This window comes from Panthera uncia, chromosome F2 (assembly GCF_023721935.1).
Source record: "Panthera uncia isolate 11264 chromosome F2, Puncia_PCG_1.0, whole genome shotgun sequence".
NCBI classification, from domain to species: Eukaryota; Metazoa; Chordata; class Mammalia; order Carnivora; family Felidae; genus Panthera; species Panthera uncia.
The window spans coordinates 7,411,573-7,426,457 of record NC_064812.1 but is presented as its reverse complement, the minus strand read 5'-3'; the positions used below and the strand labels follow the sequence as shown (position 1 = coordinate 7,426,457).

The 14,885-nt window shown below is 49.9% G+C and overlaps 1 long non-coding RNA gene across 1 annotated transcript in view; it reads left to right on the top strand.

The window, feature by feature from the left end:
• LOC125924722 (uncharacterized) overlaps nt 1–2,233 on the top strand; it is a 29,172-nt gene extending 26,939 nt beyond the window's left edge. Inside the window, exons 2-3 of the long non-coding RNA XR_007458529.1 lie at nt 1,418–1,892; nt 2,030–2,233. This is a non-coding gene — a long non-coding RNA (uncharacterized LOC125924722). The remainder of the gene's footprint in view (nt 1–1,417; nt 1,893–2,029) is intronic.
• Nucleotides 2,234–14,885: the final 12,652 nt, after the last annotated feature.

The window sequence follows — 14,885 nt, the reverse complement described above, 5'->3', positions numbered from 1 at the left end:
CATTTCCAAAAGGTGCTTGCCCGGGCTCTTTTGGTGGCAGGTGATAGGATAGGATGCCCCAGTTCAAGGGAGGTTAGGCAAAGGGGACTCAGTGTCAGGGGTCCTTCCCCTGCAAAAATTAGGGTAATAAAATAATACTTGCTTACAACCCTGCCTAGAGAGGGATCCCAAGCCTTGCATGACTTATCTCGTTAAATCCTTGCACACTGTGACGTGACTTGTCTTACCAACCCCTGTTGGTTATTGGGGAAAACCAAGGTCTGAAGAGCAGGATGCCACTAGGCAGAACGGCAAGGCTGGTCTCCCTGACTCTGACCCCAGGTGCCAGGCCCCCGTGCCCCTCTTCCTTCTGGATTTGAGGAAGGAGGGACAGGTAAAGCGCTCGCACCCTGGCATTGTGACAATTGCCTGGGGGGAGGTATAATTACCCTGGAGAGCAGCTGAGAAAATGCGGCTGCCTCTGTGAGAAGAAAGTACCTGTCCTGGGTTAGGAGTTTGGACTTAAAGGAGCAGGTGCATCATCTTTCTTTCCTTGTGTCTGTGGCTGGAAGGAGAGCAGCTTGACCTTAGTCGACTTACGCTGAAATCCTGCAAGCCGAGGACGGGGGCTCCTCGGGCCTTGAGTGTATCCAGCTGAATAAATAAGCAAGGGGACACTACTGAGTCCCCTCTGTGGATTCAGCCCCCATGCAGTTCAGTCACGTTTGCCACCTCTTAGAAGACTCACAGCAAATCGGTGGGGTGGTATTATTTCCATCTTGTGCCATTTCTCGGAGGCTTCATTTTCAATGAACACTGAAAGCTCATTCTAGGTCTCTGGTTGGTGAGAGCAAAATGACCCGCAGAAATGCTTCAGGTACCGCTGAGTTACAGACTAGCAGAGCAGGGATGGCTGTCCAAGCGCGGGGAATTTGGTGGTCCTCGCGTTTTTGTGGGGGAGGGGCTCCAAAATTCTTTGCCACTTTTCTCCGAAAAATGCACATAGCACAGATACACAGAAATTGCTTACAAGTCTGGCGGGGGTGGGGGGGGGCGGGGGCGGGGAATTGCCCTTTCCCTCATTTTCCTGAGCCTTCACATCAAATGTGAATTTAGTATAATGAAGGGAGTCGCAGTCAGTATATTTCGCAGCAGACTCCGAGTTTCTGTATTAGTTATAGTTCTCTAGACAGACGGAACCAGTAAGGTATGCATGTATCCCTCTCCTCCCTCTCTGTCCCCCACACCCTCCTCTATCTATCCATCTGTCTATGTATTGGGGAGAGAGTTATTTTAAGGAATTGGCTCATGTGACTGGGGAGGGAGGTAAGTCCGAAATACGCAGGGCTGGGTGGAAGGCTGGAGATCAGGGAAGAATTGGTGTCGCAGATTGAGTCCAAAGGCAGTCTGGAGCAGTGTGTTTGTTCTCTTCTTTCAGGGACCTCAGTCTTTTCTCTTAAGCCTTCAACTGATTGGATGGAGCCCACCCAGATTATGGAGGGCCTTCTGCTTTTCTCGAAGTCTATTGGTTTAAATATTAAGCACATCTAAAAAATACCTTCACAGTAACATCTGGCCTTGTGACTGATGACATACCCGGGCGCTATGGCTGATCGAAGTTGACACATAAAATTGACCACCACAGTTCCTCGAAGCAGGGCCTGGGTCTCACTGGACTCTGTGTCCTCAGGGCTGGCCGCTGTGCCCTGCACAGTGGGTGCCCAGGATGTGGAGGTCCGTGAAGAGGTCAAGTTCAAAAGCTCTCAGAATGACTTTGGAGAAAGCAAGGGAAGGGAAAGAATTTTATGCTCAGCACAGAAGATCGAACGTGAGTCCGGGAAGCCACTGGGAATCATCGAAGAGTTTTTGCTTAGAGAGGTGAACGTGGCAGTGACGTGCAGGGGCCTTGGCAGGTGTGTGTCATCGGGGCAACCCCGAGGGGCATTCAGGCCACTCAGATGCTGGAGAGCAAGGGCTAGACTGAGCCTGGCCACCTAGAGGCCCAGTCCCTGTGCTGTCACCACACCTACAAGCCGTGTGTCCTTGGCAGGTGGCCTCACCTCTCTGGACTCAGACCTTGCTTCCATGGGATGGCCATAAACTGGCTACCTGTAGGCAGGATCCAGCTTGCAGTCAGGTTTGTTGATTCAGGTAAAATTTATTTTATTTTATTTTATTTTATTTTTTACTTTTTACTTTTTAAATGTTTATTTAATTTATTTATATTAATTAAATGTATTATTAATTTATTTAATTTATTTAATTTTGAGACAGAGAGGCAGAGCGAATGGGGGGGGGGCAGAGAGAGAGGGAGACAGAGACTCCCAACGCGGGGCTCGAACTTGGGAGTCCTGAGATCATGACCTGAGTTAACTGACTGAGCGGCCCAGGCACCCTTCAGTTGCATTTTAAGAGCAGTTTAAATAAACTGCCAATGTTTTTAAACGGGTGGATTTCAAAGAAAAGTAAGGATTTATGGCTTCTCTGAAAAATTGGGAAGAGCTGATGGCTCTAGGCCTTACTGTTCCCGGGAACAACCATGCTGTCAGGTCAGCTGCTGCTTCCTGAATTGGGCAAAGCTTCTGGGCTTTCCTCACCGGGCTCCCGATCTCTCCATGGGCTCCCTGACACCGTGGCCGGAGTCAGCTGCTGGCAGCCTGAGTGACCCACAAGGACTCTGATGGCTTGCAGCGGATGGTCCTTGTTCTAGATGCCTCTGAGGTCTTTTTTTTTTTTTTTAGAGGTTTATTTATTTATTTTGAGAGAGAGAGAGAAAGCGAGCAGGGGAGAGGGAGAGAGAAAGGGAAAGAGAGAGAGAGAATCCCAAGTAGGCTCCATGCCATCAGTGCAGAGCCCGTCTTGGGGCTCGATCTCACAAACCAAACCGAGAGATCGTGACCTGAGCCCAAATCAAGAGTCATGCTTAACTGACTGAGCCAGCCAGGGGCCCCGCTCTGAGGTCTTTTTACACTAATGCCAATATGTCCTGTTGACAGGTCCCACTGTGTGCCAGGCATGGAGCTACGTAGTTGTGCATCCTGGAGGCCGCATATCAAGATTCTTAATGAAAATGCTGAATGGGGGGCACTGGGGGAACTCAGTCAGTTAGGTGTCGGGCTTCGGCTCAAGTCATGATCTCACGGTTTGTGAGTTCGAGCCCCGCGTCGGGCTCTGTGCGGACAGCTCGGAGTCTGGAGCCTGCTTCAGACTCTGTGTCTCCCTCTCTGTCTGCCCCTCCCCTGCTTGTACTCTCTCTCTCTCAAAAATAAACATTAAAAAAAATTGAAAATGCTGAAGGGGCTCAGTATGGAGGTAGCACAAGGTGGGGCTGGAAAAGGGCAGGGAGTGAATAACTACAGAGACAAACCTCTGGCTGATCAGATGGCTCGCAGCGGGGACAGCACTAAAATAATTTTCTCCCATTCTCTGACCGCGCCGGAGTTCTTATATAACACACTTTTTAAATATACAAGTAGGCATCTTACCTAAAAGAGTGTGGGAGAATTTCATTTATTTCCCCAAATCATTCACATGCCTGGGCTGGGAGTTTGCATTGACACTTAGCCACAACTATCCCCTTGAATGAGGATGTCCCAGCTGCAGCCGGCTGCGGGTGATCTTTTGAGCCTCTCTAGCTCAAAGATCTATGATTATTCAGTAAGAAGCAAATTTCCAAATGGTGTTTCCTAGGAGTCTTTTGGTGGTGACAGAAACCCAGTCTGAAATAGGCACATAGGAAAATTTACCAGAAGGAGTTTTGCTCATGTTTTGCGGCGAGTAATTCGGGGGACATGGGATAATAAGACAAAATGCTTGATCTCAAGGAGTGTAGGCTCTCTCCCAAGGGCAAGGGGAGCCCATAAGAAAAATGATTACATTCATGGGGATTAAGGAGCGTACCTGTCTTGATGAGCACCAGGTGATGTATGGAATTGTCAATTAACTATAATGTACACCTGAAACTCATATAACACTGTTTGTTAACTATACTAGAATTGACATGAAATAAAAAAAAAAAAATTACATTTGACTTTTTCATGGAAAGCACATGGGATCTGGACCCAGGAAGACCCTGGCTTCATTTGCTGTGCACTAGCTTAGCAAATAGTGTGAAGTCTGCTTTCTCGTCGTTAAAGTGGGGACATCTTTCCTTGCAGGATTGTTTTGAGACTTGCACAACGTATATACGATGCTTACCGTGTTCCCGGCACACAGTGAGAGCTTAATAAGTGGCTGCTGTGGTTGTTATTGTTCTAATAACCGACGTGGGTTCTGGAGGTTCTGAGATCCCCGTGGTCTAGGGGGTCTGGGGAAGTTTCTGAAAGAGGACTGCAGCTGGGCCTTGGAGGGCGGGGAGGAGGTGGGTGGGCTGTGGGCAGAGCGGAGTCATCTCAGGGGAGGGCACAGCGTGTGCACGGGGAGGAGGGAGGAATGAGCACGGCGTGTTCAGGGGACAGGGCAGACTGGCCTGGCTGGAGAGGAGGGTTCACGCAGGGGCAACTGGTTAGAACAACACTCAGCCCTTGTGACAGCTGGTTAGAATTGCCCTGTAATCCTCTCTGAAATGTCTGCCCCTGTGCCAAGTGGAAATTGGCATCCTTTGCTCTGGCTGGGGACTCTTTACTCCCCCGTCTGCTTACATGTAGGCTGGGGCAGTGGAGCCAACGAATCATCCTCGCCCTCTGCCAAGTGTCCAATTAAGAGATTGCGTACCTGGCATTTCTGTGCAGCTGGCCTTAGGGGAGCGTCCCGGGAGGAGGTCAGCCGCGCTCAAGGAGGGCGATGTTCAGCGACCGTGGAGCGGGGACCCTCTGACTGGGGATGGCGGCTTCCCAGCCTTCTCTCCCCTTCTCTGAAGACGCAAGGGGCTAGAATATCAGAATAGGATTCAGCCGCTTTGGTGCCCAGAATATTTTTCCTGGGAAGAGCCCAGAGAAGCCCTCCAGTGCCTACCAATTTCACGCCCAACTGTCCCTGCAGGGAACGCTGAGGCGCTTTCTCAGCAGACGGCTGCAGCTTCTGTTTGCAAACCTCCAGTGGAGGGGATCACACCTCCCGCATCTGCCTTGCCTTCTGCTGAGAGCTCCTGTCATTTGTAAGCCTTAACATTGAATCATGTACCAACATTTTTTGTTTCCTTGTGCTGGTTTTTGCTCCGTTTTTATCACAGAGGTACGGTGAGGGATGGCATGGTGTTAATAGTTGGTAAAAGGGCTAAAATGTAGGAGGGCAGATGTGAGGGGGAGGGGCTGGCCGAGAACAGAGCACCAAGCCTGCCTCCTGGCTCCAAACTGGACACTTGTGTTCAGGGGTCTCTTCGATGCAAGACCAGAGGGAAAAGACCACTCAAGTCTTGGGACAGGCTTGCTGGAGATGGCTGTTCTTAGCTTTTCCTACTGTGACAACCACCCTCTTGCTTTTCTCAATCTGGAGCCATAGAATGAAGGATTCTTGGTTGTCCATGACACCTCTTCTCTCCTTTCGTGGGGTGAATAAGACAGTCTGTGTCTGCAAGGGGATCACAAATGAGTGGGGAAGAGAGATCTAGAAGGACAAGTGGGCTTAGTTCTCTACCCCAGGACAGGGGTGTCCTGCCCACCACCCCCAGCCCCACCTCTGGTGGCTCCTGGACTCGGCAGGTGAGATCAGTGGTCATTTGGGTCTTTCCCACCACCAGCAGCTCTCTGTCAGCAGTACTTTACTGAATACTCACCACGCTGGGTGCTGTTCTAAGTGCCCTTTGCACATCATTCCAGTCAACAATGCACGCAGGCAAGGATTGCTCTTACCCTCCCTTCACGACCGGGAAAGTTGGGGACAGAGTTGGGGAGTGACCTGCCCCAGGTACACAGCTAGAAAGCACCACAGTCAGAATTTGAATCCCAGCCCCCTGACCACACAGCCTACGCTTGTATCCCCATGCCATGCCATGTGCCCGATGGATAATATGACATCAGGCCTCCCCTGACAAATGAGGGTTGGCTTTGGGAGGATTATTCATAAGGAGAAGAGACGAGAAGAATAGATAAAATATTGGAGGAAGTTGTGAAAAGCCTTCTAGTTCATGGCTTCCGTTGGGATGTGACAATGCAGGGAAGCATTGAGGTGTTTGAAAAGAGCAGCCATATTGGATTTGTACTTAAGGACTGTGTTTCCCGAAGTGCCAGGGAATCAATTGCATGGAGGAGAGAGGAGGCAGAGAGGCCCCTGGGAGGCTGGTCAGGTTTTCCAGGCAAGCAGTGCAGGTACAAGGAAGACAAATAAATGATGGAGCCGGACTCACATTTCCAGACATGGCGCTGAGCACTTTCCTAAAAACTGTATTTGATCTTTGCAACAGTTGTGTGAGGTAGGGATGACTGTCCCTATAATCGCCTGTGGTCTTCAAGTGTGGAGGTCACATCATCAGCATCAGCATCTCTTGGGACATGCTTAGAAATGTCAATTCTCCAGCCCCACCTCAGACCTAGAGAATCGGAACCCTTGTGGGGGCAGTGGGGGGGGGGGTTGGTCCTGTAATTTCCGTCTTAACAAACCTTCCAGGTGATGGTTTGGAGCTCAGATGTGAGAGGTTAGGTGTCCCCTCTGACCTGAGAGTGGGTCACATTGCCCTACCTCCTTCTCCCAGTGAATGGTTGATTTGATGCTCTGGAGACTTCCACGGAGTTGCTGGACTCCTGGAGAAAATGCTGGAAGGAATGCTTCCACCAGGAATTTATTAAGTGCCATGTGAGTACTCAGTGTCTTGCTAAATGCTCTCAGGCATTCGAAGGCCAGGCTTCAGAGTTTAAAATGTTCCATTTATCTATTCATTCAACGAACATTTCTTAAGCACCTGTTATGGGACAGAAACCGTATTGGGCGTGGGATGCCACTGTGACCAGGGGCAGACAAGCCTGCTGACTTCAGCATCTTAATTCTAGGTGGGGCAGATAGAAAGTAACAGGTCAAGAAATAAGTTAGAAACAGTGATACACACTGTGGAGATGAAGCAGGGTCAAGTGCAGAGAACCCGAGGGAGACGCGGAGAGCAGTGGTGAGTATCTCCCCGAGAAAGGAATTCGAGCTGAGACCTGAATTTTGTAATTCAGGCATGCACAGATCGGCAGAGGGCATTCTAGACAGAGGGAAGGAGGTCTGTGCCCAGTGCCCGAGGTCGGGGGCTGGGCGGTGTGAGTGAAGTCAGCAGTGGGGACAGCGTGGGAAGGCAGTGGGGCCCGGCTCAGCAGGTGGGCTCGGGCATCCAGCTATGAGAACAGGAGGCACTCAGGTGTCAGCCTCCTCCAGTGCCTGGCAGGTACACCCAGGGCTGAGGGATGATCCCCGGGCTGTGATCCCCACCTGGAAATTGCACGACCTGTCATTGACCCTGAGATGCAGGGAGCCCGTGGGTACCTTTGATTCAAGCTCAGCCTCCAGGAAACCCATTTAGGTGTCTATTTCTCTCTCTCTCAAAAAGGAAAATAAACCAGGGGAAGTCTTCTTTCTAGAAGAGGATACCAGAATCTCACTGAAGTCTTTACAAGGGCCACACACTCAGAAACTGCAGTGTTAGAGATAAATGCTCTAGTGCCCGAGGTCGGTGGTCCTGCTTTACAGATGAAATTGTGGTCCAGGGAGCAGAAGGGATTCAGCACGTTGGAGGGACATGGCTGACCCTGACTACAGCTTTAATACCCTTTTTCTGTTTTCTGGTGCTTGACATTGTTATTTTTTTAATGTTTATTTATTTATCTTGAGAGAGAGAGAGAGAGGGATAGAGAGTGAGTAGGAGGAGAGAGTGAGAGAGAGAGAGAGAGAGAGAGAGAGAATCCCAAGCAGGCTCCATGCTGTCAGTGCAGAGCCCGATGTGGGTCTCGAACTCACGAACCAGGAGCTCATGACCTGAGCTGAATGCTTTACCCAGTGAGCCACTCAGGTGTCCCTTGACATTGTTATTGACTCTCATCTCTAACCCCCTCCCCTCCCCCACTTTTCTACCCGGCTCTGAGAAGCAGGGGCTGAGAGTCTGAAAGCTACATTTCTGTTCCACCCATGCACGGGCTCTGCATGAGGTTTTCTCATGTGGGGGGGGGGGGTGCTAGAGGGAGTTGTGAGGACAGGGGAGGAGGGAGTACTTGTGCACGTCTGCTTCCTGCTTCCTAGCGTGACCCCAGCAGTTTCTCCCCCGTTGTCACTATGGTGGCCTCCAGGAGGCACACGGGTTCCAGGTAGCAGGTGTTCCACAGCCCGGGATCAGCCCCATCATGTCCCCAACAGCGACCCCAGTACTAGCCAGCTCTAGCCCCTTCCTCAGATGTCTGTGTTCCAGCCCCACGGGGGCACCGCCTCGGAGCGTCTACATTTTGGGAATCCCAGCCTCTGCTTGTCCCCCAGCTCTGGCCGGTAGTGGCTTCTGCAGTTGCTGTTCCTGGGATTTCCCAGAGTCCTCTTCTCCTGCCAGGTCTCCCTTACCTGGTCAGTGATTCTTTATGTCATGTTTTCTCTGTTAAAGTAGCTGGGGGAATTCCTGTCTCCTGATGGGACCCTCATCGGCACACTAATCCTTAATTTCAAGCATAGTTTACCCCTTTTGCATCCTTTTCCTCCTCTGGTCCCCTCCTTTGCTTCTTGTGGAGCAGGGTTTTTAATGTTATCAGGGAAACTGAGGACCAGGCAGATTGGGCCATGCCTCTAAGGTCCCTCAAGTACTCCATTGTGGAGGCAAAACTTGACTCAGTGTCTCCTGCCACCAAAGGGGCTGCCCATCCTTCCGAAGCTTGGCTGCTTGCCTTGGCTACAAGCGAAAAATCCAGGATTCCCACCTTGACTTGTTGAGGTTCAAGTTGAGGTTCTCATGCACTCTGTTACAAATATCATAAAACCTATGCTTTAAGAAATATATTCCTTGGAAATATGAAGGAAGCACTAGAATTGTTAATAAGTCCCATGATAAAGTTCCACAAGGAACAAGGAATCTCAGTAAAATGGGATTTTTACACGAGGCTTACCATTCCAAAGGGGATTTACTGTGAAATGATGTCGTTTCTTATTTATTTCTTGTTCTTCCCTATGTCACATTTAATGGGTTGCATGTTTTACAGAAAGCATTTTAGTTGTGCATTTTTCTCTATGTCTTGCATTTGTAAGAATTTTGAAGTACAAAAAGTATTCATCCATAGTATCAGGGAACAGAGTTTCTCCTTACTTGAGGGTTCTGTCACAAGGACTGTAATCTGTACACCAATTTATATTGATTGCATTAAAGACAGAATATTGTGGCAATGATATTATATGGCAAGTATATGATATTTACAAGGTCCCAGGCTCTGCTCTAAGTGCTTTATTACATTAACTTTTACAATGTCCACCACAACCCTAAAATAATCTCTGTTATCTCTTTTTCAATGATGTCATTAAGGCATAGAGAGGTCCAATACTTGTCCAGGGTCACACAGCTGAGAAGTATTAGAGCTGGGACTTGAACCCGTGGTATCTGGCTGCAGAATTCTTGCCTTTAAGTACACTGACGGTATTTCTAAGCTCACTTCTGTTTTGACTCTGCAGTTGCCAGCATAGGCAGGCTGTGTATGATCTCTGAAACATGAGAGGAAGAAACCTGATCCCAGGTTGTAGAGCATGCAGTCATGTCCGTGTGATGTCACTTTGACAAAGTGCTGCCTGCATTGGCCCGACCCCCTCTGGTGCTTGGAGAATGTGACGGATGGAGTGCCTTCATGGCCCCCATTCTTCAGGCCTCCTGGGGCTCATCTCAGAATTCTGCCTATCACCTGCGTTTTGGCCAGTGGGATAATAGCAACTTTGACAGAGGCAGAAGCTTGGAGGTGTGCTGGCTTTTGTCGGCGGCACCCCTGGGGGGCATGGGTGGCTTACTCTGAGGCCGTGCCTGGGCTAATTGGCTGCAGGGAAGTGTGAAGAGCTGAGTCATCCTAGCTTTGAAAGCTTAGACCAATTTAGAGCCAGTCCAACTCCAAACATATGAACGGGCTCAGCCAAAATCTGTGGAGTTGCCTGTCCAGCTTGCAGCTGACTGCAGATGCATGAATGAGCTGTCAAGACCAGAACTGTAGATTCATGAGCAAGAATAAACGGTTGGTTTAAGCTGCTGACTTGAGGCGATTTGGTAGGCAGCACCAGGGGTGATTGATAACAGATACAGAGTTACCACTGATCACATAACCAGGTTTTGTCAGGTGCCGTGTTAGTTTCTCCATGTCTGTTTCCTCCTTTATTCCTCAAAACAGCTCTGCTGGAGAGCCAGAGTCTCGTTAGTATTTCCATTGTGGATGTGGGTAAGGATATCAAGATTCTGATTCCTAATGGATGACAGGACACTCAACATCACTAACCATTAGGGGAGTACATATCAAAACCACAAGATACCACGTCATATCCAGTAGGATGGCTACTATAAAAACAAAACGAAACACAACAACAACAGAAAATAACAAGCGCTGGCAAGGAGGTGAGGAATTGGAACGCTTGTGTACTGTTGGCGGGGATATAAAATCATGCAGCCGTTGCATGACACAGTGTGATGATTCCTCAAAAAATTAAACATGGGATTACCACTTCCGGGTATGTCCCAGGAAGGACTGAACGCGGGGCCTCAAAGAGATTACATCTGTACTTCTGCGTTCACAGCAGGACGATTGACAATAGCCCTAATGAGGTAGAGACAAACCCAAGTGTTCGTGGATGGGCGAATAAAGAAAGTGAGGTACGTGCCTATCATGGGTGTTCAGTCTTAAAAAGGAAGGAAGTTCTGACACATGTTCAATTTTGGTTATATGTTTTTTTAGCATATTTTTTTTTTGCACGTTCCTTTATTTTGGGAGGCAGGGGGAGAGGGAGAGAGAGAGAATCCCAAGCAGGCTCTATGTTCAGAGTGGAGCCGGATGCGGGACTTGATCTCACGGTTCGTGACCAAGCCAAAATCAAGAATCAGACGTGCAACCGACTGAGCCACCCAGGCGTCCCTGGACTCAGGTATTCTGATACGGGCTACAACGTGGATGTACTTTGAGGACATTATCCTGAAGTAAAATAAGCCAGCCACCAAAGGACAGATACTGTAGGATTCCACTTGTATGAGGTGTCTAGATAATCGGGTTCACGGGGACAGACTGCAGAATGGTGATTGCCAGACGTCGGGGGAGGAGGAAATGAGGGATTACTCGTTCGTGGGCCAGAGGTTCAGTTTTGCAAGATGGAAAGAGTTCGGGAGACGGTTAACGGTGATGGTCGCACAACCCTGTGAATGTATTGCATACCCCTGAACTGTATGCTTAAAAATGGTTGAAATGAAATATCTTATGTTACGTGGGTTTTACCACCAACGAAGAAAAAAGATTATGCCTAGCGTCTCATCTGCTTGTAATGCAAATCCTGTCAAAATCCTACTATTCTTTAAGCCGCTTCCTGTAAGGAGACATCCTTTCTAGCGGGCTTTTTTTTCGCCTTTTTTTCCTTTTTTTTAAATACTGCAGTTTACCTTTTGTGACCTTTTATTTAAGGGCAAATGGCGCGTGACAGGCACTGTCGCCTCTGCCGGGGGACTCGCTGGCTTCACATCTGGCCTCCGTCAGCGATGCGCCACAGCGGTGTGCTCCCGGCAACTTCCGGAGACTCTCGGACGTGCAGTTGTTTCGTTTGCAAAATCAAGACCATAATAGTTCCTGCCTCCTGGTGTTGTCAGGATCCAGCGATGGGATGCGCGGAAAGCGCTGGGCGCGAGGCCTGGCAAGGAGGAAGCAGCCAGTAGATGTCGGCTGGTGTTGGTACTTGATGAATGGTAGCACCTACCTAGGGATCCTGAAAATGACACAATAGGTGCTCATGGGTTTGCAGAACATAAGGAACATGATTAAGAATCTTGGCGACCGAGAAACATAGCATATGGTTTCGTACCTACTGTGTGATCATAGGAACAAACGACTTGTTCTTTTCCTTTGGGTCAGCATTCAAAACGAAGGGAAAATTGCCCACAGTCAGAGTCTGGGCCTGATAAAAATGGGGCACAGCACAACGCCTTCCACGGTCAAATGCTTCAATTAGTGTTGGAACCACCACCTCACAGCACTGGATCCCTTCCCCGCTCCCCCCCTAGCTTAGGGACACCTGTCTGCTCTGAAGCTCGTCTGGGAGGTCTTGGTGGGTGGCATCTTATATCCGTGGTGCACAGGCTTTCTCTAGCTCAAAACACGGTGGGGCCACATCTGATTCACCCTCCAGATATCCCTGTGCTTGACACAAAGAAGGCTCTTAAGAGGCCCAGAGGATTGAGCCATGATGTTGTGAGCATTTGGGGGACAGAGTTAGATGTTCCCCGAAAACTTGGAAATAAGTTTGCATTTTGAGAATTCAACTTTAAATGCCACGCATCATGGATCATGAAAAGAGGTGCAAAACGTGGCCGTTTCACTGTGAAGACGCTGAGGGTATCTAGACCTTAGTATCACCACCTAAAGAAAAGTGTGTTAATCAGAAGGCAGCACTGGCTGGTTGTGTCAGTGGTGGTTGGATCAGCTTTGCAGGAACCGTAAAGGGAGTCACGGATGCCCGGACCAGCCCCGCATTCTCTGGGGAAGAAGTTACCATGGCGCTGGGGTCCGTTGGTGAGGGCGTGCCCATGGTGGAAGTGACTGTCTGGACACTGTGAGCCTGGCACCATCGTGGTTCCCCTTCATGCTCACCAAGCCTATTGGGTAGGCTTGCCTACAGGAAGTAGCGTATTTGTTATATGGCCTTGAGTGTTCTTGTTCCCACGGGTGGTAGGCAGAATAATGGTTCTCCCCAAAGACGCCCGTGCCCTAATTCCTTGAACCTGTGGATGTTAGGTTACATGGCAAGGGCAAGTTAAGGTTGTAAATAACATCATAAGGTTGGCAATCAGCTGACCTTGAAATAGGAAGATTAGCCTGGAATATCTGGGGGGGCGGTGCTCCGTGTAATCACAAGGGTCCTTAAAAGAGGAAGGGGGGGGGCCGGAGAAGAGTGAGGGCGGAGTGACGTGATGGGAGACAGACTCAAGCCAGTGTTCCCAGTTTGCAGGTGGAGGACAAGGACAGCAAGCCAAGGAATGCAGCGGCCCCTGGGAGCCGAAAACGCAAGGACCCAGATTCCCCTGTAGCGCTTGCAGAAGGGACTCAGCCTGCCGACGGCTTGACTGGAGCCCAGCGACACTCACTCCAGCCTTCTGGCCCACTGAATTGTAAGATAAGAAACCTGCGTTGTTTTAAGCCACTGAGCTGGCGGGGATTTGTCACAGCAGCAGTAGGAGACTAATACGCCACGGCAGTGATTTCTCAACGCGAATGAATAAATTGGCATTTTGATTTATGCTTCAGTTTCAGGGTATGTGGTTTAAACTCTCCACGGGCTGACAAAATCAGATTTCTGACTTTGCAGAGCTAAGCAGACTCTGCCCCCAGAAGTCCTCCCCCCTAACAGAGTGTGAGAGTTATTACCGTGTCCTGAGAACTTCTGTTGCATTGAGTGCTTTGGGTACACAAGCTCGAATTCCCTCTCTCGCCTTATGAGCTGGGAATGGTTATGTCCATTGTACAGACGAGGTAACCGTGGTTCAAGTGCAGCCACACCACCTCAGAGGACATGATCTGGATTTAAACCCTGTTCTGGGTGCCTAAACGCTCATGCTCTTTCCAGCACCCTTGGCTCTCCGACCAGCAGGGGGCGCCCAGAGAACAATCTGCCTGGTCACATTGCATGAAGAAGAGAAGTTAGGGAGAAGCGGGACAGCAGGGTTCCCCAGCGGCTGGGGCTCTTCCCATTCCCTAGGGACAAGGGGATGCAGAGAGCCCCACCACCCCCCCAACCTCCACAGTCTCCACTGTAGCAAAATGTCGCCTTTATACTCCAAAAGTCTGTTAACTGTTTTGCAAACTGTATACGGTTCCCTTTTCCTACGCTGTGTGTTCTATCAAAGTCAGTGCTTCTTATTATGTTAAGTATTTCTCAATGGATGAGCTCCCTTAATTAATTTGGCCAGGTGTGTTTAACCTGAACCAGGTGTGGTGAACCCGAAGGAAGACAAGGCAGCGAACAGATGGTCAGAGAAAGCAGACTAGGAGACTAACATCCCGAATAGCAGGGGGCCTCCTAGTCTACATAAAACCCTCCGTGGAATGTTCCTACCTGTGTGAAATCAGCACCAGCAAACTCGCTCGGTTTCTTCGTCTGCCTCCAGGAATGTGATCGATCAGCAGAACACAGTTGTTTTACTACGGTCTGCTACAGCGGGGCCCTATGACACGCCACATGTGACTGCCACTCCCTGAATCCCCCCAACTCATGTGATCAAAGTGGGAGCTGGTCCCGAGGGTTGGGGTGGCTTGCCCAGAATCATGGGACTGCCAGGTGGCTGGCCTAGAATTCATACCCAGGCTCCAGGGGCACGCCTTTCCAGCTGTGCCCCAGCTCCTTCCTCTGTACCCCAGCTGTGCACGCCCTTCCAGCTGTGCCCCCGCGTCCTTCCTCTGTACCCCAGCTGTGCACGCCCTTCCAGCTGTGCCCCAGCTTCTCGATTCTGCACCGCGCTTAGCCCAGGGCCCTGCATTTCTGACAAGCCCTGTTGGTGCTTCCTGAATAAAGCTGAGGTTCTGCACATGAGAACCATGGATGCCGATCCTTGTTCTCCAGATGTTCTGCAGGGAACACCCCACTTTCAGCGCCTGCCGGGCGGGGACATTCACCTCTGAAGTCATTCCATCACTTACGTTCTCAACCCGCCCAACAGGTGGCCTGCAAAGGCCTCGCAGCTTTGTTCCAGATTTTCCATTCAAACCACCACACCGGTGGAGAGGCCCCTGATTCCAGCCAAACCCCAAATTGTCCCCCTCTCTCCCCTAAAGGAAAGAAGGAAAACGTGTCCTGTACCGAGGGCT